Here is a 24,147-nt window from a genome sequence, read left to right on the forward strand (position 1 = left end):
GATACTAGGAAGAGTTAACCTGCAAATTCTGTTGAATTTCTTACTGCCTCCCAAATGATGTCCTACCCTTGACTTTCATAGCTGTAGGTTTACAGGTTGAGATATGGTCCTTGTTTCCTGTAGGGGCATTCCTGCTTTTTTCTAATCACCCTTTCTCAAGACTATTAACATGCTTCTTGGGTGGCAACAGTCAATTATCCTTTGGCATTCTTCACTCCGACACCCAGCATGACATTCAGATCTTCCATAAACACTCTGCAAGGCCCTTATTGCATAGCTAGATATGACAATATAGTAATTTCCACTGGAAACAATAATTACAGTGGGAACATGCTAATCACAAGTATCACCAATTAAGCAAATGAGTCCCAGTAGGTGAACATTTGCAGATTACCAGTGCACATCTTGGCCATGTTGTGATGCAGAAGGCTGGAGGCTGAGTACAAATAAGCCAAGAGCCAATGGGTCTAATGAGATGCATTTCTATTAGAATGAGTACTTGTTTAATTACAACTGCTTGATACACACGCAATGATGTATTCTGTAAAAATAAACAGCAGCTTTGTGGTGGGGGCACTACATGCTCACTGGAGTTTGTCACCTGCAAATCTTGAATATGATGCTGGTTTGGGTTTTGCTTCTTTTGTCATTAAATGCTCCCCCCCTTTCTAATTCTTTTATTTCATTCATGCAAGAGAGCACCCTGAGGACAAACAGGGAACTGGCACTGCCACCTCTTGATTTTAATCACAGAGCTTGTATTATTTCTCTTCAGCTCTTGGAGTAGTTGCACACATAATCACATGTGAATCTCAGCAAAACTTCAGCAAAAATAAAGTTACTGGCTTACTGTGTGCTCAGAGAGATCCCTATCGTCAAAACAACTGCCTGATTTTGGAGGTCACTATAGTATTTTTAAGTGTTCTGCAAAAAACAGTTGTTCAGAGCTTCCCCTTCAATGTGTATTCCATGTGCAAGAAGTGTGCAACAGGTCCTGCCTGTGAGCAGGTAACACACAGACACTTTAGAAAGTTTAACTTATTCCCTTAATGGGGTTGGAGTTGTTTTTCTGTAATCCAAAGAACAACCAAAGATAAACTACAGCCAAAATATTTCTCTCCAAGCATAACTAATTCTAAAGGTTTTCCTTGAAAAGCCTTCTTGCGCAGATTTTTTTTTCTTTTTTTTCCTTTTTTTTTGGGGGGGGGGGTGGGTGCTCAAAAGTACTGCCAGCTTTCTGGTATTCTGGTTGGAACGAACTCTCCATGCAGAGTTTTGGTACTTTATTCAACACAAGGAGCCAAGCCCTCTCCACCACACTTCCCTAAAGTTTAGTCTGCCACATTTTAAGCGGAAAGTTTGGATCTGCCTTTTCCTTCTTCCAGATGATCTGCAAGTGCAAAATAAAGGAATGAACTATCAGGGCTGAATAGAAAAAGGAAGAAGGGCTAAAGGGGGAAAAAGGAAAAAACATGCACAGATTTTGCAGGTGGGGATAGCTGCTGAGACTAAGGGTCTTCCAGAAAGCAGGTTTCCTGGTGTGCAACAAACTGCAGCTCTTTACACGTAGGGAGGCAAATTACTTCTCTCCCTAATGACTAGTGGAGACAGCGGCGGATAATTCTAGATAGAGTGCCTCAACTCTTCTGTCAGTTAAATCCCAGCAACCCTCTTGCTTTGGCACATGACTTGACCCCCTCCCGTGTTGCTCTAGTCGGAAAAGCATTTCTGTTTGTAGAAACGTGGAAACACTTAGCCATTTGTGCCTCACATTTCCGAGGGTTTCTACCGGTAAATGCATCAAGGAATACGGTTGTGGCAGAGCACTGTGCAGATCAGCAGCACGACCAGCGAAAGCGAGGATGTTCTAAGGAACTCGCTCACCTACATGCCAACGTAACTCAGTGACACTTGGGCCTGTTGTGCCCTTAGATAACTGAAAAGGTCCCAAAGAAAGTAGTTGTGGCTGTCTCTCCTTTCAAAAAGATCCTGCAACCCCACAAATCAAGGCCCTGCAACATCCAGCCCACAAAGCAAACCCTGCAGTGAGTTTGGGACACAGCACAGCAAGAGCTGAGGTCGATTCAAACACGCACTTTGCTCAGCTTCAGAGCAGCTGAACGTATTTATAAATAAAGCGGCAAAACCAAGTCACAGAACTCCAGAGCTAAAAGCCTTACGATGCCAAATTCCGGTTTGAAGATAATTGCTCCGACACCGCAGCAAACGAGCACCGTGCATACATGCATGCACGGCTTACCCAAGCGCAAGAGGCACTGCCAGGCTGTCAGGGCCATTCCTACAGAGCAAGTGTTTCCATAGTCAAGCTGGGACCATCAAACCCTTCACTGCCAGTTCTCGTGGTAGGAAGACCGTCACTCCAGCGCTAGCTCTACTGATGTGCACCACGTTGGCACAAACCCACGAGAGCATCAGCCTTCCCGAGGCTCTTGCAGGCCACTTGCCTACCACTGTCTCAAGGCTGGAGGTTTTTTTTTCCCTGTTACCCACTGTGATCTTGTGTCCATGTCCAAAGTGCTGATGGAAATACCGAGTTCATATTAGGCCTAATCCTGATCTCTTTGGAAATCTCCTTAGAAGTGGCCCCATCGGATGATTTTCCCATTGACAACTGAGAGCTGTTAGGTAGCCGACTCATAAACCATTTCGTGTGAGCTGTACTGACACTGTACAGTCCAGTTCATTTTTTTAATCAGAATATCATTAAGTACTAACTCGGTAGGCTTACATAGTTCTAAGCACATTACATGTATGCCGTTATCTCCATCAAACAAACTCGTAAGTCCATTAAAAAAAAGAGGGGTGTTGTGTTTTCACTTGGGATTTGGTTTTGGTAAAAGCCATATCTTACCATGAAACCATGCTGACTGGTGCTAAATCTCTCCTCTCATTTAATTCTTTACTATTTGAATCCCATTTCAGCATTTCTGTAATGCAACTGATGTGAAGTGAATGAGCAACCTGAATAGCCTTGCTGGTTTGCTGCTGTTTTGACCCCAGTGCAATACCAGTATACTTCCAGTCCTCGAGAAACCCCAAAATGCAAACGTGTTACAAATTACTATCATTAGGAAACACGTTTTCCTCAGTGAGCTCTTTAAGAGCCCTTGGCTTTCACTTAGCGATTCTCAGCACCTGATGGCTACCAGTTTAGAGGAACTGTTACCTAATTTCCTTTTATCCCTGTTCATTATAGTCTGTTTTATTTCCTCCCTTTCTCTGACATAACCAGGCTTTTACCAGAAGCTCTCCTTCTTGAGGGCAGTATCATGTTCTTTGACCACCTAAAACGTTTCTTAAGCAGCTCTCAATTTCAACTGCTTTTTCCTGCCTAAATTGTCTCCTCTCCATCCACACAACTAGAGATCTCTGCAACACGCGATTGCCCTGAATCTTGCCTCTTCTACCCACCCTGGCTTATACCTGGAGATTTGGACGTTTGAACTCCAAGTTCTCCAGTTTTACCATGTCTTGTTACTTTTGCTTTAGAAAGAATTGCTTCTCTTCTGCATCCTTACTGCAGCGGCTTCTCCACACCTGGGCAACTTTTCTTGCTTTCAGATGACAACGTAAGCAACGCGCTCACTAAGGTGACTTTTGCTTATGGAGTTTTGACCCCCATCTTTCTTCAGAGACATGGGAAACGATCAGAGACCATCCCTTTCCCCTGAAACCGCCCCCGGACGGTCCACCCATTTGGTGGCAAACCGAACTCCGAGCAGCCGTTGGGAAGATTAAATGTTTTCTCCGTAAGAAATAATTCTAATTCTAGTTCACCACGAGACAAGGAAAAAGAAATAATCTAACTGCACCGAGAGAAGAGAAAGGCGTCATTCAAAAGCTTGCGGAAAATTTCTGGAGCCTGAGAAGCTGTATCTGTTCCTGCACCAAGGCCCACACGGGTGGAAAATACCCTCCAAAAGAGCGGCTGCAGGAATAACCAAGCAACAGAATACTTTCCACCATCTGCAAATTATCTTTCGGTAATTGCGGCTTTTTATAACTTGCATAGGTCCGCTTCTCTGAGCGGCTAGCACGGACGTCTGTGCTCAAAAAAAAAAAAACCCAAGCTGTGCTCTCCCCCAGGCCCAGCAAGACCCGTCTTATCTGAAACGCAGGCTGGGAGACCCGCGCGCAGCAGCGGCATCGCGCAGGCATCGTGTCTCGGCTGACCCAGTTTCACCTGCATCTGAGCTCGGCTCCAGAAACTAAAACAAAGCAAACCAAACAGAGGAAAAGAAAAAAAAAACCCACAAAATGAACAAAATCACAAATTACAGGTGGGGCGTACCTGCTGCTTTCAGATGAACAGCGTAACAGCCTGCAGTTTATGCCGGGCCCACGGAAAACAGGGATGAAAAACATCATTCCCAGTATTTTAACAAATCAAGGAAGAACTCTTCCAAACCCAGCAGGTGGTTCGGATTTTCCCCTGTGCTCAGGGTATAAACCATAAGGACACACAGCCCAATTAAAATTTATGGTAGGTTAAAAAAAAACGGGTGCCGGATGTGGAGCTCTGCCAGCGTCGGTGTTTCTGTGGCAGCTCTTGGGGCCAGGTAAGCGCATGGCAATCGCAGTTTTTGGTTACAGAAAAAGAACATCTCTCTCCTTCCTGATCGTACGAAAAGAGATTTTAAGATACCCAACTCTATCCTGAATATTTAAAAGCACACAAACCTAGAAGAAACAAGCACGTTCTTACTTATTTTTATTTCTGAATTTTTAACCCCGCTGTCGCGGTTTTCCGATGAGGCAAGCTTGGCGGTGGTGAAGCTCTTCTCGGAGGAGGAGGAGGAAGGAGGGACACACACGCTTCCCAAGGCGCTGCTGCATCATTCGTGACCCGCTGCTCATCGAGCGCGAGAGCCGATGCTCTACATCGTTACTGCGAGAGAAAACATCTCTTGAACCTATTCCTTGGGGAATCGCCACTGAGATACGGTTTTAGCACTGCAGACTCCAAGCCATAAAAAAAAAACAGGACTCTCATATCAGAGCAAGGCAACTGATGATCATGACAACATTCATTTGCAAAGTACCAAGGCGGGGGAAAAAAAAAAAAAGCGAATTTGACAGCACACTGGAGCACTCAAAAGTGGAAATCATCTGATCGTTGCGATGTTAGGCACCAACGAACCCTCAGCCCGGCTGAGCCGCGGGTGGGCAGAGGCGCAGAACGAGAAGCAGCAGACGCCTGCCCACGGAGCACGCGCAAATAACCACGCTGCTGGCAAGCGATGCAATGCAACGTCCCCTCCACGAAAAGTAATTCCCAATTCCTACATCCCGGCCTCACCTTTACCGAGGCGCTGCAGAGTTAAGAGACTGATTGCTGTTATCAGAGTTTTAGCAACCCACTCAAACCACAGAGGACAGGACAGTACCTGGTGAGCATTAACTTCCCTTACGAGGGATCAAACTCTTGCTTTTAGGTTCAGCTAGGAAAAAAAAAAAAAGCCCAAACCACTCTTCGCGCAGCTCGGTGATGTCCGCTGCGAAGACGGCGTGCCCGAGCTCAGCAGCCTACCGCTGCCCAAGAGCCGACTTCCCCAGCCTGCCGGCGGGGACCTCCGGCGCCTCTGCTCTCGCTCCGAGCGTCCCACGTGACAGCAGGGTTACGGGGCACCCAGAAGGCAAACCGGCCACAACGGCGCCGAAGCTGCAAAATTCGCTTTGAACCGTAATCACACGGTAGCGAGAGCGTTCTAACGGAAGTGTCAACGGCAGGTGAAAAGGCTGCTCTTTTTTTGCTCTGTTTTTTAAGCAAAAAGTGAGGGAATTAAGGGAGGAAATACTTTTTCGAAGCTAAAACATTTATAAACTCAAATAGCCAAAGTTTTGAAAAGAAATCAACAAACAAACAAACAACCCAGCTCTGATGTCAGTGGAAAATGGGGCTATTTCCATTTTTTAAGAAGCCAGAAATGTTTTCCTACCTTTTCTGGGGGGGTTGGGGTTTTTGTTTGTTTGGTTTTTTAAAAGCATTTAAAACCTGAAATCGCTTTTACTGGCTCAAGCCTTCTGGAAGAGTGACAAAATTGTGTTACAATGGACCAAAAACAGCATAGGGAAGAAAAGGCTTTCATACGTGGGGGAAAAAAATTGAAGCATGGCTTTTATTAGAAAGCTGCGATGGGAGGAAGTCACCGTTTCTTTCTGGAAATAATTTTGTAGAGAGAAATTATATGACATTTTCTTTCGGCTCAACAGCTCACAGAAAGGTGGCTACAAGATCCAGCCTCCCAGCTGATCTTCCTCACCACTTCTGGCTTTGTCCCGGGATTTGCCACCATTCCCCTCCAGGACCTTCGTCCTCCTCATCCCAAAGGCTGACCTTACCAGATCAAACAAAGCGGGGCTATCACCTGAAGTCACCTCCAGAAGATTTGACTAACATCGGCTCCTTCCATCCTGTTTTCCTATTCCTGCCTCCTTTCTACCTTCCTTTCAGCATCCTCTGACTAGCCAGTGCCCAGTTAGCCAGACGGGGCCCATCCAGTTTTGCAATGCTGCTTTGGCCAGAGAGCCAAACTTGCACAGCAGCTAAGGCCTGGTGTGATGCCCATAATTTTTCCAGCAGCTAACTCCACGAGTTCATTATCTAAGGTAGAACAGGAGTAGCTTTCAACAACATCAATCCAGGACTTAGTGGCTATAATTTTTCCTCTGCTAGTTGCACTTACCACTGATTTTAAATAGCACATAAGCATTTCCAAGGAAAATATCTTTTAGAAATTTCCAGAGAAGCAGACAGGTTGTTAACAAGAAATTTTCTCATAATTTAAGATTTCTTCTGCATGCCTTCAATGAAAGGGTAAAGTGTATTTTGCAGCCATTGCCAGGATCACCTCTCCAGCAGCCTGATGGTGGAGTAGGATGGAGGAATAAGGCAGTGCTACCTCCTCTCACACTCCCATCAGCTAGAAGAGGAGACTAAACTACATCAAAAAAGAAATAACTCTACAGACCCCAGGCAGAGACACTGTCCTTGCATGAAGCACAGTCACCTCTGTCTAAGGAGGGCTATTCTCAGTTTGGCATCTTTTTACCCAGCGAGTAAAAGTAAAAAAAGACCCTGCATGGATTTAGTCCTCAGGCCATTAAAGGTCTGAGCTCTGGTATAGAAATAAGTGAAATAAATGGGAGTAGGGGTTTCTATATGAATATGGCATAGCTGTTTGTGGGGGCCGAAGAGTAACGTGGCAGGATTGCAGGCAAGCCACCACATGAGCGACTGATTTTCTGTTGTTCAAGTTCTCCATAAGGACACCCTGTCTTTGTCAGGGCAGTTTTTTTATTTAGTTTTGAAGGACTGCAAAACAACTAGACTACATGGCAGTGAGTTAAAAATGCTTTGGACTGCTGGGGGGCTTTTGTTCAACTCCATACGAATGAGCATTGCCAGTGTGTTATTTTCCAGGTTTACAAACGTTCAAGTTTAGTCATCAAGTACCTGAGATTCAGAGAGAGGCAACTTAACCCACCCACTTCAGCAAACAGGCACGCTTGAAGGAAGACTGTCTCCAAATCATGGAAACTAGGACTGTATGGGAGGAAACAGAGAAAACAAATAGGACACATTTATCCATCAAAACAAAGACTTCTACAACAAGCTAATCTTCTGCCATCGGCTCTCAGACTTTCTGTCCACCGTGCAATGTAAGACAGACCACGGACATTTGATGCTGTGAAAGACAGCAAACCCCTGGGCTTTGAGAGCAGCGTTGTCTCCATGCAGAAACCCATCGTTGTACACCTTCCCCATCTGCTGCACTCCCCACCAGCCAGGGAGAAAACCCGGGAAGGCACAGATCCAACAGGAGATGACACACAGGCAGGCTACTGACCACCAAGGAAGCTATGCAGTTATGGTCTACGACCTACCTGCTACAGGAAACGCTGCCTGTGTTACACGAGTGTGTTAAAGACTGACTAGAAAAGACAAACTGCACCAGCACTACACACTGTGTGGAACTAAGCACCCAGACTTCATCCTGTCTCTTGTAGCTACAAGAGACATGACTTCTACCAGGATCCATAAAAAGATCGATAAACATCTGTCAGGTCCATAAGGTCTGCTCTCAATAACGGTAAAAGTTCCTATTAAAAATGCTGAAGAATATGGGAGAAGAGGAGCAAAACCAGGAAGCAAATATTTACCAGCACTACTAAACTGTCCTCCTTTTTTCCTCGGTAGAGATGGGAAGGAAAGGACAGGGAGGAAGGGTGAGAGACAGGGACTTGGCCACCTTGAGTTCAGACTAAGCACGGCTTCCCTCCAAACTAAAACAAGCAGCTCATCTTCAACGTCTTCCCATTTCCCAACCGCAAGGCTACCTTATTAAGGCAGAACACGGGCTTTTAAACATATCACTCCTTGCATTTTACAAAGGCAGAAAGCAAGAGGGTGCTGAGAAAGAGTCCAAGCCTAGCAGCGTCCCTCCGGGTACGAACACCAGGCAGCTGGGAGGAAGTCCGCGTTACCTGCAGAGATGCAGGACTTGCCATCACCCTTCACACCCAAATACTGAGGCTTCACTTAAAGGGTTTACTGGTTCTGCAGAAAGGAGGATGCTCAGCATCTCTTTCCCATGTCTGATTTCTACGATTTCTCCATGGTCTCCACAAGGGTGTGCGCAGAGAGACCGTTTCCTTTTCAGAATGGAGACGGCCGCCGCTGTTTTGGCTGAAAACTCTCCTTGGGCTAGGCTTAAGCACATCCATACATGACGGTATATTCAACAAAAAGAGGACTGGACTGCACTGTTTTAATATGCAGGAAACAACATTTCAGAGATGATACATGAACTAGGAAAGCACTTACTACTAACAGCAGCCTGCCCGCACAAGAATCAAAGTGCAAGTGCACAACCGTTCTCCCACGGAAAGAGAAAGAGGCACAACAGCAGACCGACCACGTTTTCTTCTCCTTCTACATTCAGGCCACATAACGCACCAGGCAGAGCTTGTTCATCAAACTCTGCTCACCAGAAAAGACACCCTGGTTGCAGCGACCTTGCTGCCTGGGTATGGAAAATACAAAGGAGCAAGCGTTAAAAGGAGAAGAATTCAGAGAGCACAGACTCCCACAAGGTGGTTTGGTTCGGGCTTTTTTTAGAACGTGCTCATGGGTTAAGGTTTGCGGTTCAAACCAAAAACAGCCTCCTAAAGAAACAGTAACAAGCATAAGCAAGCAAGCTAGAAGAGTTACCTACTTCATAGCCAAGCACTACAAATTACATTATCATAATCTGTGACTCACTGGAGAAATATGGATAAAAAGGTTGCTTTTGAAATACGAGGAGGAAACAAGAAATAATTGCATAAAAACTTCTTTGGCTGTTTAACTCAAACACTTCTCTGCCTGAAGGTCTAAATGAGTTTACCGAGTATTTTAGTTTCTGTAGTAATCATGTATTTCCTGCTATTACTAATAATGACTTTAAAATGCCACACTCGAGCAGGACTGTTATTTTATTTGCAGCCTTTCCAGTGTGGGAGCATCGGCAAAGCACGTGGGAAGTGGTAACACTGGGGGAGGAACATGACGACAGCTTGTCAGTAGAAACATATGTCAGTCTAGTGCAAAGTTAACCAAGGATGGCACTGGGACCTCAGCTTGCCATGAGCAATTGCTCCTTCGCTGGCAGGCTTGGGGTGCTCGTCCAAGACTCTTTCTGACAGGTGAGAAAACAGCGCTCTGGGCTTCCTGGCAGGGCAAAGCCTAGAGGGTAGGCTTTCTTAGCAGGGAGTGCTTCTGCTATTTAAGGAGACCTGTCCTCTCCTGTCCGCTTGACCACGTTCTCACTGCTACACGCATTTTGCAGCGTTACAAAAGCACTACTGGCTCTAGGTAATACCCTCTGGACGCCCCTCTCCGCTTGGTTTCTCCGACTGCTGATGCAAGCCTCGATTGCTCCATCCACAAGAGGTCTTTGCAACAGGCCAAAGGCAAAAAGTGGCCAATACACACGCTGACTGGACCTTGGCCATCTTCCCATGCTGTGGTACTGCTCGGTTCCTTCCCTCAGAGATCTTTCTCCTCTTTTCAGAGGGACACCCTTAGCAGCTTCTCAGAGGGCAGGCTGCCTCTGGGAACTTGTCCCATTTTCCTGGTTGTCCACAGAGGGATGTCACAGAAAGGAATCAAGGAACCTCCAGTACAAACTCCTAGGCACATTATGTCCCATCCAAATGCAGCCTACAAGCTTCTCGCCTTTCTCTGCTATAGGGGCAAGAGGTTAGTGCTGATGTCAACGAGGTGACTAACATCAGGATGGGGACAGACCGGCTCTGGTGAATTTTGCTCAGGCTGTAGAAAAACTCCCACCTAATGATGGCCACCTCAACCCTCTGCCAGGAATTACAAGCCTAAAGCAGAGTCATCCAAAGGGAATACGTGTCCACGATTTAGCCACATCCATTCTCAGGCCAACTTAGCACACATCTGTCAGGGCCTAGTGGCCTTAATGGCCCTGACCAGCCTCACCTGGAGTCTCCACCCACACCCTTTGCCCGGGAGCCCCAGTTAGGCTCAGCCCTGGCCCTTCACACCTTGCCCAAGCTGCATGGTAGGAGCACCAGCCTGCTGCCACACTGGTGTCTGCTATGGACTCCGTTGCTCCTGACCCATGGACTGACCTCCTGGCTTGACCTTGGACCTGCCTCATCACCACAAACGCGTCTGTTGATCTGAACTCTTGACTGAGCCTGACTACCATCTCTGGTCCTGCCTTGCTCATTTACTTGGGTGCATCAGGGCTGGGCGCAGGCTGGTGAGGCCCCTGCCCTGCCGGACTTGTTACCATGCATGGTTCCTGGCTCCCCATCCCTTAGCGAGGAGCTGGCCCTCGCCGCTCCCCGACAACACCTACTCGTGCTGGCAGGCTAAACTTGGATGACGGCCTCTGAAATGGGGGAAGCCACAGCGTGGGCACACAGAAGCCCCAGGTCTGTTGGGAGTGCCACACCTCTAGCAGAAGGGTTGAGCAGACAGCAAGGACCAGTAGCTTGGTCAGCTTCCCCCTCCACCGCCAAGTGCACTCACCAGAGCCCTTTGAAAGTACCACCAGAGGCCAGAAACTTGGACCCTGTAGTGATGGGCTGATGCAAGGCGCAGACACCTTCCGGATTACTGTCCTGGCGGCTGTGCTCAGAGCACCACCAATGGTCTGAAGACAGGAGGTAGAGCACAAGTTAAATTTATGCTCCCCTGAGACCAGAAAGCCAGGAGGCCACAGCAGCCAGTGCTACAGGAGTTTCAAGTAAAAATGACCTGCAGGTCAAAAGGCTTCATCTGGCTGTCTTCTTCACTGCACTTCCTGGAGGACATGGGCCACACAGCTTACCTGGTGATTCCTGCCCAGAAATTCTGTCTGACATCTTTCACAGCATATCCCACAAAAGCATTTCAACATTTAACCAACCTCCCTGTTTCAGCAGGTGTGATGCTCTCTGTCAGAGGTCTTCCTCAGGTGGAGGTACTGAGACCGTGCTCTAGTAACATCTACTGTCTCCTGTTCGAATTGCGTTACTGTAAAGTGCATTTTTCCTGCCCTTAAATTATTACTGTCTCTCTTCTTGAGCCCTTTCCAATTTCTCAACATTAACTTTTAAGCTGAACTGCTGCAACAGGACCCAATGATCCAAGAGTAAAGCGTATTTTTTGCAGTCTCAGGACGCAGGGGTAAAAGAGGTATCTGCTCTCCAGCTACAGCCTAGAACTGCAGCTCCTTTCCAAGCACGTGACCTCGTAAAACCACAGACTCCAGGAGACCTCATGCACAGGTGTCCACCTGCATTTGTGCCTGTCTAGTGACCCGATATACGAGCCGTATGACATAGGAGAAACTATACTGTTGCTTAACCCTTTTCTCCTTTCCACATCACAGTTGGATTTGATCCTCTGAGTAGAGGTTTCTACTTATTTTAAAAAATAAAGCTCACTTTTCAAATTATTCATTAGTCTGAAGTATAAAATCTCTGCTTAGCTATCCTCTGCTATCGTCTCCTGTTAATTAGAAAGTCCCTACTTAGCAGTTTCCCTGGCCTATCATCTCTTATGCAAACTCCAGATGCAGAAAAATCTCTGCTGCAATGTTGTAAGTGGCCTTGAAAGCTGAAGTTCTTTATACAAGTAATAGAAGTAACCTGCTTTTGCTCACGGCAGCCTCCTTTTCGGGGAGGATTAAGCCTGCAGGATGTTCATCTTTTACCTGGGCAAATGTAGGCCACGTTAGGTCCAGATCCTGCTGCTGCTGGAACAGAGGTCTGGTTTCCATTCCTAACAGCTGATCAATTAAGCGTGGGTTAACAGCAAGTTCCTCAGAATTTCTCTAGTGCAATTCTAGCTCAAAACATGGCAGCACATGGACCTGACCCAACGCTCGAGATTCAATCAGCTGAAGCCTTTTCCTTGGCTTCCCATAAGTGAGTCATATTGCCAAACAGGACTGGGTGTTAAAGTGACACTTTGCCTGAGGCGACAAGGATACTTCTCCTTCCTCACCATTTCTTTTTTATTAGCTAAAACTGTTTGTCAAACCTAACCCAAAATCACAACTGCTTTGGTTAAACAATACCGCTTTTCTGTAGAATAAGCTTTGCCCAGTTTTTTGGCCAGACCTCATTCCACACACCTTCACGTAGATACAAGGTCAAGATACAAGAGGACGGTAGCAGAGACCAGGAGAACACCTGCTGCAGGACAGCACAGTCAGATATTCCCATGAAGAGCCAGCCAAGAGGGCAGAGCTAAGCAGGTTTGACTACAGGATTGGAAAACAAGGGAGCAGAAGACAACAAGAGACCAGAAGACCTTTAGAAAAGGAAGTAGGGTTTTTTTCTGTTGTTGTTGCTCTGCTTCCACAAGCACTTAACCAGTCAAATATTACAACAGCGTTGGGGCTGAGCAAACAACGAATATTACTCAACTTCTTACTTCTGTCTAACAGGACTCAGAGCAGCAAGGCTTAAATCGGCATTTCAAGCATTCTTGCTCATTCTTCAATCCCCCAGCAACATGTAGCTAAAATAAACTAGCAGACTTGCCAAAAACCGGGGTCTTCTTTGGAGGCTACCGTTTCACCTCATCTGTTTGCCACGCCTTGCCGTTTTTCCTGCTTTTTTGGGAGTGCACATTTTTTCCGCATCATCCATAGTCAAGTACTAGCTTGCAACAGCTTCTAGAGGCGGTCGCTCAAAGAGTTGGCCCCTAACCAAGCGCTGTGCACGACAGCGAACCAGCTCTGTACGTACTGACAAAGTATGCACGGTGCTAGCAGAAAAGGTTACCAGGTTGGCGTTGCATGAGCCATGTTCAACAGATTTTTGAAAGGAAGTGTTCCAGTGCCTCTTATTTGCTTTCCCCACTTTGGAAACAGCAATCCCCCAGAACTAACCAGGGCAAGATTTCCAACTGCCACCCCGTTGGGCTGATAACGCCTCACCGGTCCTGTCAATCAGGGCTGCGTAACAGGGAAGGGTAACTGGTCAAAAAGACCGTGCTATCATTCCAATCACAACAGCTTCACAGAGTGAAAAAGTACAAGAGGAAGTCAAAAAAAAAAGAAAAAACCCTACGAAAAAAGGTCTTAAGGCTGGATTCTGCCAATTTCACCCCTTTAATACCTCTACGATTTATGTTTCAAATGAAAAATAAGCAAAAAAAACTATTTGGAGCAGTTCTGATAATAAAATGCTATTAGATATCTTACTGTATAAATCATTAGAAAATAAAAATAGCAGTTGGAAAATGCAGTGTTTTTCAAATGAGCCTGAACACACATGCAGTTAAAAAAAAAATCCTTCCTTTAGCATGTAAGGATGTGTTTACTGCCAAAAAAATACAAAAGCCAAGGCATTGGCATCTTATCTTTTTCAATTAACATTTCAACAGACAAGGTGAAACTGCCCTTCTGAACTTTCTCACTTTTGCGTAGCTATTGATGCTAGTACAGCTTAATTTTGGAAATATGCAAGAAAGAATGAAAAAAGAAAAAAAGTGGTTTTTTTAGGCAGCATTGTCCCCACCTCCCCACACTTCGGACAACCACCAAAGGGAAGGAGAATCACCTGAAGGCCAAACGTATATAAGTGAAAGTCCCGTGTGGATGCTAAGGACGACTAAGCTATGCTGATTCCCAAATAACAGCAGATACCTGAGGGTTAGGTCATCCACCACAGGCTGAATTATGCTCAGCAACCCCACAAACTTTAGCCAAATTGCCTCAAATTCCCTGAGCAGCTCAGTAGAGACAAGCCCTTAGAGAAGGCAAAGACAGACAAGCTCTGTGAGCTTTTATGCTTCTCGGCTATTACATTAACTCAGGTCTAAGAAGGACTTTGTTGCCTTCAAAGGGTGTTGAATCAAGTCTTCAATCAGCTTTGTTCAACAGGGACAGAATTATAAGTGTCAAAGTTATACATTGATTTAAACCACCCTATTCCTCTATATACTTTTAAACATGAAAGCTGCTGTTGGAAACTGTGCTGAAGGAGGTAAACTAACCAAAAAAAAGAAAGATTTTCTACCAACATGCAAAAGATTTTGGAGGAGCAAGGATGTGGAGGGAAGGGAAAGGAGAGATTTGGGAGTCCCACTCCCAAATCTCAAGAGGGGCAGGCAGCCCCGGCTCCCCAAGGAGCCATCTCTTTGCAAGGGAGTTACCTGAGCAGCCCAGGCTGGCAGCAACCCAAGAAACCAAGTCAGCCAACCAAGTTTCTTTTTAAACTTTTGATTCCATTGAATCGGCATCTTCTAATGGCAAAGAGGTGATTTCATTTTATTTTTTTTAAAAGCAGCTCCAAACCGGCTTGAGCACTGATAGAGATGCATTTAGAGCAGTAAGAGCAACCCAAAACACACTTCCTTCTCTCCTCTCTTCCATTCAACCAACTATGCATCAGTCAACCAGTAAAACAAATCAATAAAATTAAGCTTTTAGCTAGAAGCACCGTTAGTTTAAAAACAGGATTTTTGTCAGAAATGTTGCACCTTGCTTTATTGCAAGTAACGATCCAAAATGTGTGGCGCAAGGTAAAATTCCCCTTTCTTGCCTCCACGTGCTTGCTTTGGACATGATCTGGCAGCTTACAGCGCAGACAGGATCTCTGCTGTCTTTCTGAGGCTTTCGGTCTCAACCTGCAAATTATTGGCGCACTTGTTCAACTCTATTTGGGCGGTGATTAAAGTTGCATGTTAGACTACAGCTAGATTGATTTCAGCAGCCCAGTTCCACCATCAGGTCTCATTTCAATTTCCTGAATGGGTGTTTCACTCCGTGGCATCGGGAGAGAGAAAGACATTAAGAAGCTGTACAGGCTCATGATAGGTTTCCCATTTTCTGCAGTATTCAGAAACTTGGCATCTTTCTGAATCAGAGGGAAAATGGAAAAAACTTTGAAACTCTTCTCAAAGCACAATCGAGAACGCTTTACTTCTGTATGTTGTATTACCATATACAGCACAAAAACACTTTCAGAACAAGAACACATTTCAACACTATCTACACCATCACTTCCACCAGCTCTTTTTTACTCTTTTACTGATTTCATTTGTTGAAAAAGCAGAACTTGATATATTCTGTGTATGGCCTACAGCTTATTGAAGTCATCCCAGATGCTTCAACAGGGTCCCGCTCCCTTTTAAAGCAATACAATTCAAATGTTTCTGATCGCCATCCAGAAAAGCTTTAATGACTTACATTTGTACTCTGCTACTGCTCCTAATGAAATCAGTGAAACAACACACTCTGCCTGAACTTTGTTACTTTTGCTTTCTTTTCTACAAGACCTCTAATAAGTTCTGTCATTACCAGAATGTGTTCTCTGGTGATTTCCTGACCCTTCACAGAAACGACAGTAATTCACCGAGGTATTTCTACTTTCTCTCTCCTGGACGCTATACAATACACCTTATTATTGTTGTTTTATCTTCTGGAAAAGGGGAAAAACGCACCACGAATAAAACCCCACACATTTCATATAGGCAATTTTATTTGGTGATGGCAGTAGAAATAGCTGAGGATGGTGAGATAGCAGATGTTGATGCAGTGAGACAAGCGGGGGAAAGGATTATTATAGATACTGATGTGAGGCTATAAGACTGCATCTGTATGGGAGAAATGCAAGCAAGCAAAGAACAGAATAAGAAGAATTTTTGTCCTAATTTTTGCTGTTGAAAAGAGAATATATCATCCATCTGTCCAGAAGCGTTATTAAGGATTACAGTGGAGGAAAAATTAAAGGCTGAGAAATGCAGCAAGGACTTTATTTGTTAGAATTTCTCTTGGGGCACATAACCTATATAATCTCATGAAGAAAGAATAAACACCATTCCCCTCCCCTCCCTGAATTTTGACAAAATGACATCCAAGTTTTTCTATGAAGATGAAAAAACATAGGACCAAGCAGCTTATGAAGTTTCTCCATTAATAGTGATTTATTCTAATGACTTCCATTTAGGTAAAAACAAATGCTACATACAATCAATTGGATGAAAACTGAAAAGAATCCCCACTTTGTTCTTTTTTCTAGCATCCAGGGAGAGCTTTTTTGGAACAGGGTTGCAAGAAACTGGTTCTTTCAATTACAGGAAAAGGAAATTGCCCCCCCAAATAAAGGGGGATGCTTTCAGAAAAAGTAAAAGAAACTAACAAAAGCTCCAAATACCCCAGAAAAGGCAAGTTCAAAAAGCACATTTCCTACAGCTGAATATTCTCCCCCCTGCCCCACCCCGATCAATCTTAAATTTGGCTGCAGTCGGATCCCTGAGGGAAGGGGGCTGTATGAAGCATATAAATACAGCTGGTATATGCTTGTGTCCAGCTCCTCCAAAGGCTTCTGGATATGTCAAGCGGCTTCAATCAAACGGAACAGAGCAGCAGAGTTTCAGTGACATTAAGTTTCTGTGAGTTTCATAAGAAACAGAGTCAAGGAGAGGAGAAAGACTCTGCAAAGGTCCCTCCCTGAGGAAAAAGCTGCATTGCAAACTGAGCTCTATTTCGCATCAGCAAATCAACCCAGGAACTCGGCTGTGGAACTTCAAACTATAGAAAAATAGGCTTTTTCGGGTCCACGGCTGATGGAACTACTTGTATTAAGTATATGACTACCTACTAATGTCACAAATAATCCTATTAACAAGCGTCTTCATTGCGTACGTTCCGCAGCAAGAACTGAACACAACGTTTATGCAATAAACACGGAAGGCACTCCACGTAGGATCTCTGCACTGAGCTTTTTTACACAAGTCTTAAAATCTGCCTATTAGCCTTTGTTAAACATTGTCTTGGGCTCCAGTTGACAGCCAGCCCTCCTCTTAACCCGAGCTGCAGAGGGAGTCCGGAATACTCATGCCGTGCAGTCATATAAGGAAAACACAGCGAGCATGTTTATGGATGTAAAAATATGTAAGTAAAGTGGTTTTGGCAGTGAAGGTGATACCAGTACAGATATTTGGAGGTAAGAAAGTCAACTATAAGCCTGAGAAGCAGGAGACGACTTTCATTCCTACCTGGTTCAGTGCAATTTCTGACGTACGGCTGCCCCCCATCCTCTGGGACTTCAGTCGTGTTCTCCTCATTTGCTTGCAGTAGCCCTCTCCCACTCCATTTGTCATTATTTTCCACAGAATAGCTCAGGGCATCATAACCTAGAGGAAAAGAGCAGTAGATACATGAGACTGCACAGGAAAAGCAACTTGTGACTCTGTTCCTGAATCCTTGAAGCAGCCAAAACAGCTGCATTTCAAAGCAATGGAAAACCAAGAGTCCCTTCATTTTAGAAATGATAGTGTTTCTAATCCCACTGTAAAAGGTAGGCTGCCATTAGCTCCACATCCCAGTTAGTCCCAACAGCATCAAGAGTCAGAATCATTCCTTTGCAACCCGTCTTTTTTTAAAAAGGTTTGTACTAGCAGTGCATCTAATGTTTTGCAAGAAGTTGTAAGCTTCAATCAGGTTAAAATGGGAGTACCACTCACTGTTTTTGCAAAAATGAAACAGTGATTTGACACACAGAAGATAGGTAGGCAGCTCTGTGAATCAATAAAATGCTATGCATGCGTTAGGAAAGCTCTGCCCCAATGAAGTATATGGTTTCTCGTGACTGCAATGGCAGAACTCAGTGACTCACATCATATCAAGAAACAGAAGTAGGGAGAGGGCATCAGAGAGAGGACTTAGATGTAGGAGCAACCACCATTTTCAAATTAAGTTTTCGTACATTTGAACAGCTATTTTCACCAAACTGCTCCATAGGGATCTACTTCAATACCTTGTGCCCAACGCGTTGTCTACTGACATTGGTGGAAAGGCTCTTGAAGCTACTCCCTGTGGGGCAGAGACCAGCTTTTTTGATGCATTATGAGGTAGTCACTTACAAACATGAAATATCTATCTTCCTTCAGGTTCTGCTCAGAAAGTCTGGTCACAGAGCATAAAGATGCATTCATTCTCAAAATGGTTCTTAAGCCCGGCTGTATCATTATTCCCATCCAACGCAATCTCTCTGAAGCCACAGAGATCACAGCATACTGGCCAAAGCATGACTCCAAGTCAATTAAGTAGTCTTCCCTACTTCAAGTCAGCAAGTGTCTATAAACATCAGGGAGATGTACTTCATGTAAAACCCCAAAAAGGATAAAATCTCACCACAGCTGGTGTTAATCATTTTAAAGCGGGGGGGTTGAGCTCACTCTATCATGCCCTTGCATGTAAAACCCTTCTAATATTATATGTCTGTGCCTTTACCGATTTCATGTTTTTCAAGCATCAACCGTTCTGTTTTTTCTTGCCAATTCTGTTGCTAGCAAGACCCAGAGCTGATTGCAAAACCACTGCATTGCTCTATCAAACAAATTTCAGTGCCACACACAATTGCCCCCAAGAACACTAAAGAAAAACCCTATTCCTAAGCCATTAACCCAGTGGAACAAAACTTATCACCTGGAAAGCAGGGAAGTAGCAAAGAGTAATAAAAAGACGACTGGAGAGACATTTCCAACTCTAGCAAAGGATATGGGCAGCTAGCGCCAGGATTTTGCTACAGAGGAAGAAGCCACAAAGAATTGAAGTATTGTATTGAGGAGTGAATGTAGACATTGATAGCTGGGCAAGAAACACCAAAAAGTTGACCCACTGGCTACCAAAACTAATTTTCTGTAATAAACTTGAAGACGCGTTATACCCAAACCATTCAGCAAGAGCAGCGCATCAAACCAAAATCGTTCTAAAGCAACTTCAAGAACCAAACTCATGGTTTGCTTCCAGCTCAGTATTTCCACCTACGTTTTGCCGCCACGCTTGCAAAGCACGGGATGGTTTCAGGTACGAGTATATGGCAAGCAACCCTATAAAATACGTGGTTATTTCCTTTGCCTCTTATTACTCCGCAGTGACTCTTTCCTTGCTTCACTCCCCCTCTTGGCTTTGAGTTGGTGCCGCTAAGTGAAATTCTATTTTAGCAATGTCAACAAAAACAGCTGGCTGTTTTCCATGACATTCTTGGCACACTGCTGGTCAGCCTTGGCCATGTCATGTCTGTCTAATGAGCTGAAAGCACGTGTTCATTTGTCAGCTCCATGCATCCGATACAATTTTAAACTCTCAAGGGAGGGGGAAAAAAAAAGAATTTTTTTTTTTTTAAAGGAAGCTGATGCATCCACTTCAAGGAGGCGCGCACGCACAAAAATCCACTATTCTTGCCACAGAGACCTTGAGCCTATCTGATAACAAACATTCGTGCGAGATTTCCACCCACCCATCCATCTTATTCCTGCCAAGCAAAACACAGCCTCTCTCACAAGGACTTTGCTACTCAAGTTACTCCTCAAGTGCGTATCGCCGATAACGCCCGTGGCCTTTCCCCCGCACGCCTTCAGGTTGCTGCAAAGCCTGGCTGCCCTGCCTGCTGGGAAGAACATGCCATTTTGTCTGTCAAAAAGCCATTACAGACACGATTCTGCGCGTGGACTTTACGGCGCTGAGGGTCACTGCCGCGGCAGGAGTCTGAACGCAGTATTTGAAGCGTTAGCCAGCTTTGAAGCCGAAATATTCCCAGGTTTGCTCAGCACGAAAGACACTATTGAGGCAGAGCGCGAGCAAAGAGCAGCGGAAGAGAGAACACAGTTTTGGGACGGTGACTCAGAGGATCCTTCAGGGTAAAGGAAAAGACGTACTGCAGGTCCCAGCCCTTTCGTTCGGTTTTCCAACTCATCCCCTTGAGACGGGAGTGGCCAACCTGAGGCTTCCGTCTTGCACAGACTTCCACGTCTCACGCAGCTCCAGGGCAGCTCCCAGGTCATGCTACCAGCAGCGAGGCATTGCTACGCCTGGAAGTGGACATCCAAGGGCAAGAAGCAATGCCGGGGACCAACACCACCAAGGCAGGCAGGAGCCAGCGCACATGCATCTTTCGGGGGAGAATCACAACTGCACAGGCAGCCTTGAGCGCTCCGCTTTCTAAGCAAAAAGTGTTTAACTTGGTAAATTAAACATCATCATTTTAAGCTTCAGGCGCTTTGCACCATTCCCCACTTCAGAGAACGCTTGTTTGCTGTTTGTTTTGTCTGCGAGCAAGGGTAAGAGCTTGAGCCTAAAGTTAAACACATACAAACACCACCAGTCGAGGTGGGCTGTGTTTCTCAAAAAGAGCCCATGCAACAGTGCAGCATCAAACATCTTCTTTAATAATAAACACACTTTGGTAACCTGAGCTAAGCAGTTTCAGTTCCACATACAAACTTGTTTTCAAAGCAGCGAGGCTTTCCCCTAAGCCGCTGATGCTTGGTTGTGCTCCGTTATGCGGATGCAAGGCACGAGGGAAAAGCCACGAGCTCTTTCTAGGACTGCTGCTTTTCCCCCAAGTTCCTGCAGAAAGCTCTCCCGTTTCCTCCCAACGCAAAACAGCTTTCTGTCTCAGACTGCAAACATTTCCAAAAGAGGCATGAAAAACAAAACAAAACAAAAAAAAAACCCCATACGTTCAAGATGGCTTTGTAAGGGAGGAAAGCTTAATTTGGCAAAAAAAGCGTTTGTAACGGAGTCACATTTGGCATTCACACAAATGAGCGTAAAGAGCAGAATCTGTCCGCAGCTGAAGTTGATGAGATGACTTTGATTTGTCTTACTTTAAGCTCTTCTCCTATAGCTCCAGCTTTAAGCAAGGGAAGCCATCCCACAGCAGAACTCGCTGACCAAATCCTGCTTTAGGTGTCTCTACTCCAAACTGTACCTGGCTCAACAGAGCAATAGGAAATAAAAGTTAAAGATTAAATGAAATGCTTTCTTCAAAGGTCGGGCCTTCTAAGGATGTCCCTGGGAAAACAGGGACACATCGAGATTTTAACCTTGCAAACACGGACATTTTACGGCAATTAAAACGCCAGCTCTCGCTGCCAAGGCCCAAACATGGGGGTCTGCACTTCCCCGCTTGCTGAGACAGGCCTCCCCGAAGCGCAGCGGGGAGCAGCTTGACGCCTGCCCTACGGGCACTGGCTGCTCTCTTATCGGCCTTTGCAAAAAGCAGCTCAGAAACTTGGATTCGTGTTTTGGCAGATTCAGTGAAAGAGGAACTGTCAGCCGTGGTTTAACCCTTCGCGCACGGGTGCCTACGTACCGGCCGTCCCCTTGAACGTGGGGTGTGGGGTGCCACCACTTTGACCTAGCAGCATCCCACCCCGTGTTAGGCGCCGGCATGAGGCGACCAACCCCTCTCCCCCCCAAAAAACAAGCCAAAACAAAACAAAACCACCCACCCAACAGCAGCAGCAAAGCAGGGTGCTGGGGCAGCCGGCGTCAGGGACATCACCTCGGTTGCAGCATCCCACGACGGTGAGGGCTGCGCGAACGGTGAGCCGCCAACGCCGGACCCGGGCGGCCAGCCCGGGCATCAGGATGCCACAACACCCGCGGCTGCTGCCAAAGGGGCTCGGCCACCTCAGAGGGAAAAAACACACGTATATTCTGATTTAGAGAGTATCAGAAAATACTATGCAATCTCATCTCCACAACAGCTGCACAAAGGTAGATGCAACAACCACAGATATTCTCGGAGAGCAAATCTTTCGCTGCACGGGCTTCAGGCTTCCCATTGCAGACCAAATCTCGCAATCCTTCATCCAGCTGTCCTAAGGCAAAACTTATGCTGACCTGAAGCTTCGCAGCACAGCCACAGGCTACACGGCCTAAGTCCTTATTTCGCCAATAAAGAACCCAATTCACTAATTTAAATAGCCACTAAATAACAGCCAGCAAAGATAGAACCAAAATCTGACGCTCCGTGGAGGTGCTGTGAAAATGGCAGGGGTTGAGCAAAACTCTTCTTTACAAGGATGAGTAGCAAAGGTTTAAACAAACAAACAATAATAAAAAGAAACTAAAAAAACCAGTTTTCTTTCTGAAAATGCAGTTATTCAGAATTGGTATGTTTGCTTAATTTTAATGATTTTTAATGAGAAAAGTATCAAAGCCATTCGTTTCAATTTCTCAGCTGAGTTTAAAAAAAACCTACTAAACATTTCGCATTAGCTATACTGTCATTTTATTTAGGCCAATATATATTTTATAGTTAGCATTTTTCTTATTAATGCTGTTGGCTTTGTATTACAATAATACTGCAACATCTTTAAAAACTTTGCTGCAATAAAGATTTTTTCCAAAGTTCTGCTCCATAGCATATTCTAAAGTGGGAGTATTATTTAAAAAAAAAAAAAAAAGAAAAAAAAAACCCTACATGTTGCCACAAGGTATTTTCCACAACTCCCATTATCCAGCACCAGTTTTAAATTACAGGCTCAGAATCCAGGTTCTAGAGAGATTTATTTCTGCTTGCTCCCACAGATATTTCTGCGGACAATAAGAATACAAGTAATTTTTCCCCGTCTCTGTGCCCGTACTGCATTTCACAGCATAAATAAGACAACGCAGACAACGCATTTCCACCGGCCTTGTCTCTTTAAATAACGCAGCCAGCGTATTAGCGCTTGTTTGCTGCGAGCTCTGGCGGCTGCCAAGCTGGGGTGGCAGCCTGGTGGGAACAGGCTCTCTTGCGAGATTGCCGATCTGTTCTGCTTATGATCACAAAAATGAAATAGAGTGGAAAGAAGAGCTGATCGGGTTGCTCAAAACCTCTAGGAACAGCCAGCGCGTGACCCAGATCTTCACGTGGGAACTCACGATTCCTTATCCTCCTCCAGATGGCTCTGGTTGAAGTTTACAGCTTGAAGCACCGTAGACACGTGACTAAACACATTCCAACCTGCACTATTCTGCATGAAGAGTACTATTTTGTAATGTCGTACAATATACGGGTATTCCTCAGTTACGCACTGATCTCAAGGAAGCGTGCTCTTTTTCTGCATTAACCCATGGGAACCTCAATAAGCCAGCAGGATCTTGGAGGTGACGTTCCAACGAGGCCAAGCAAACCACGGTGGAGCTCAGGGGCTGCTTGCCCACCTGTAGCATGGACAGCATGGGGCTGCCTTCACATAGCCAACACGTGAAAATCTAAATGAAGCAAGAATATCCACACTCAACTCTGGAAAGTGGGAGGCAGCCAAGTGATGCAGTTTAGCAGGGGGCATCATGACTTGACAGGGATGCAAGGACTTACCAGTCTTGCATTCATCCACATAGCTCCCCAGCAAAGACCTACTTTCACACAGGTGTCCCCAACACTCCTGTGCAGATGAGGAAAACCCTTTCTTACCTTTTTATCAGGGTAAACAATTAATGCAATTGCTCCCTTCGTTATGACTGTAATTACTCCTGGTATGGTAACGCTGAGCGGCTCCAGCTGGGGAGGAGACCTCACCATGTTAGGCACCGCAGGCAGGTGCCCCTGCCCAAAGTACTCCAGTGTCCTCGGGTGTGTTTAGCAAATAATCTGAGCTCACAGTTAGGAGGACAAGTGTTTAATATAATACATATAGTCTGTCCTCTAAGTGAACACCACCACCTGAGGAAGAGAGGAATTACCATCTTTCCCTCCAAGCTGCTGTTTTAAAGAGAGGAAAAATAAAATAAAATAAAAAAAACCCACCACAACAACAGGCACTCCCTCCAACCTAGCATTTAAACCATCTGAGCCTCCAAAATTGCCTGTCACCCTACAAATGGA

At 45.3% G+C, this 24,147-nt stretch overlaps 1 protein-coding gene across 2 annotated transcripts in view; it reads right to left on the reverse strand.

Annotated features, from left to right (window-relative positions):
* SLC24A3 (solute carrier family 24 member 3) overlaps positions 1-24,147 on the reverse strand; it is a 247,865-nt gene that overhangs the window by 197,831 nt on the left and 25,887 nt on the right. For both annotated transcript variants that reach the window (XM_067292622.1, XM_067292623.1), the window contains exon 2: positions 17,540-17,677. The gene's annotated coding sequence lies outside the window, so the exon portion shown is untranslated. The remainder of the gene's footprint in view (positions 1-17,539; positions 17,678-24,147) is intronic.

This window comes from Apteryx mantelli, chromosome 3 (assembly GCF_036417845.1).
Source record: "Apteryx mantelli isolate bAptMan1 chromosome 3, bAptMan1.hap1, whole genome shotgun sequence".
NCBI classification, from domain to species: domain Eukaryota; kingdom Metazoa; phylum Chordata; class Aves; order Apterygiformes; family Apterygidae; genus Apteryx; species Apteryx mantelli.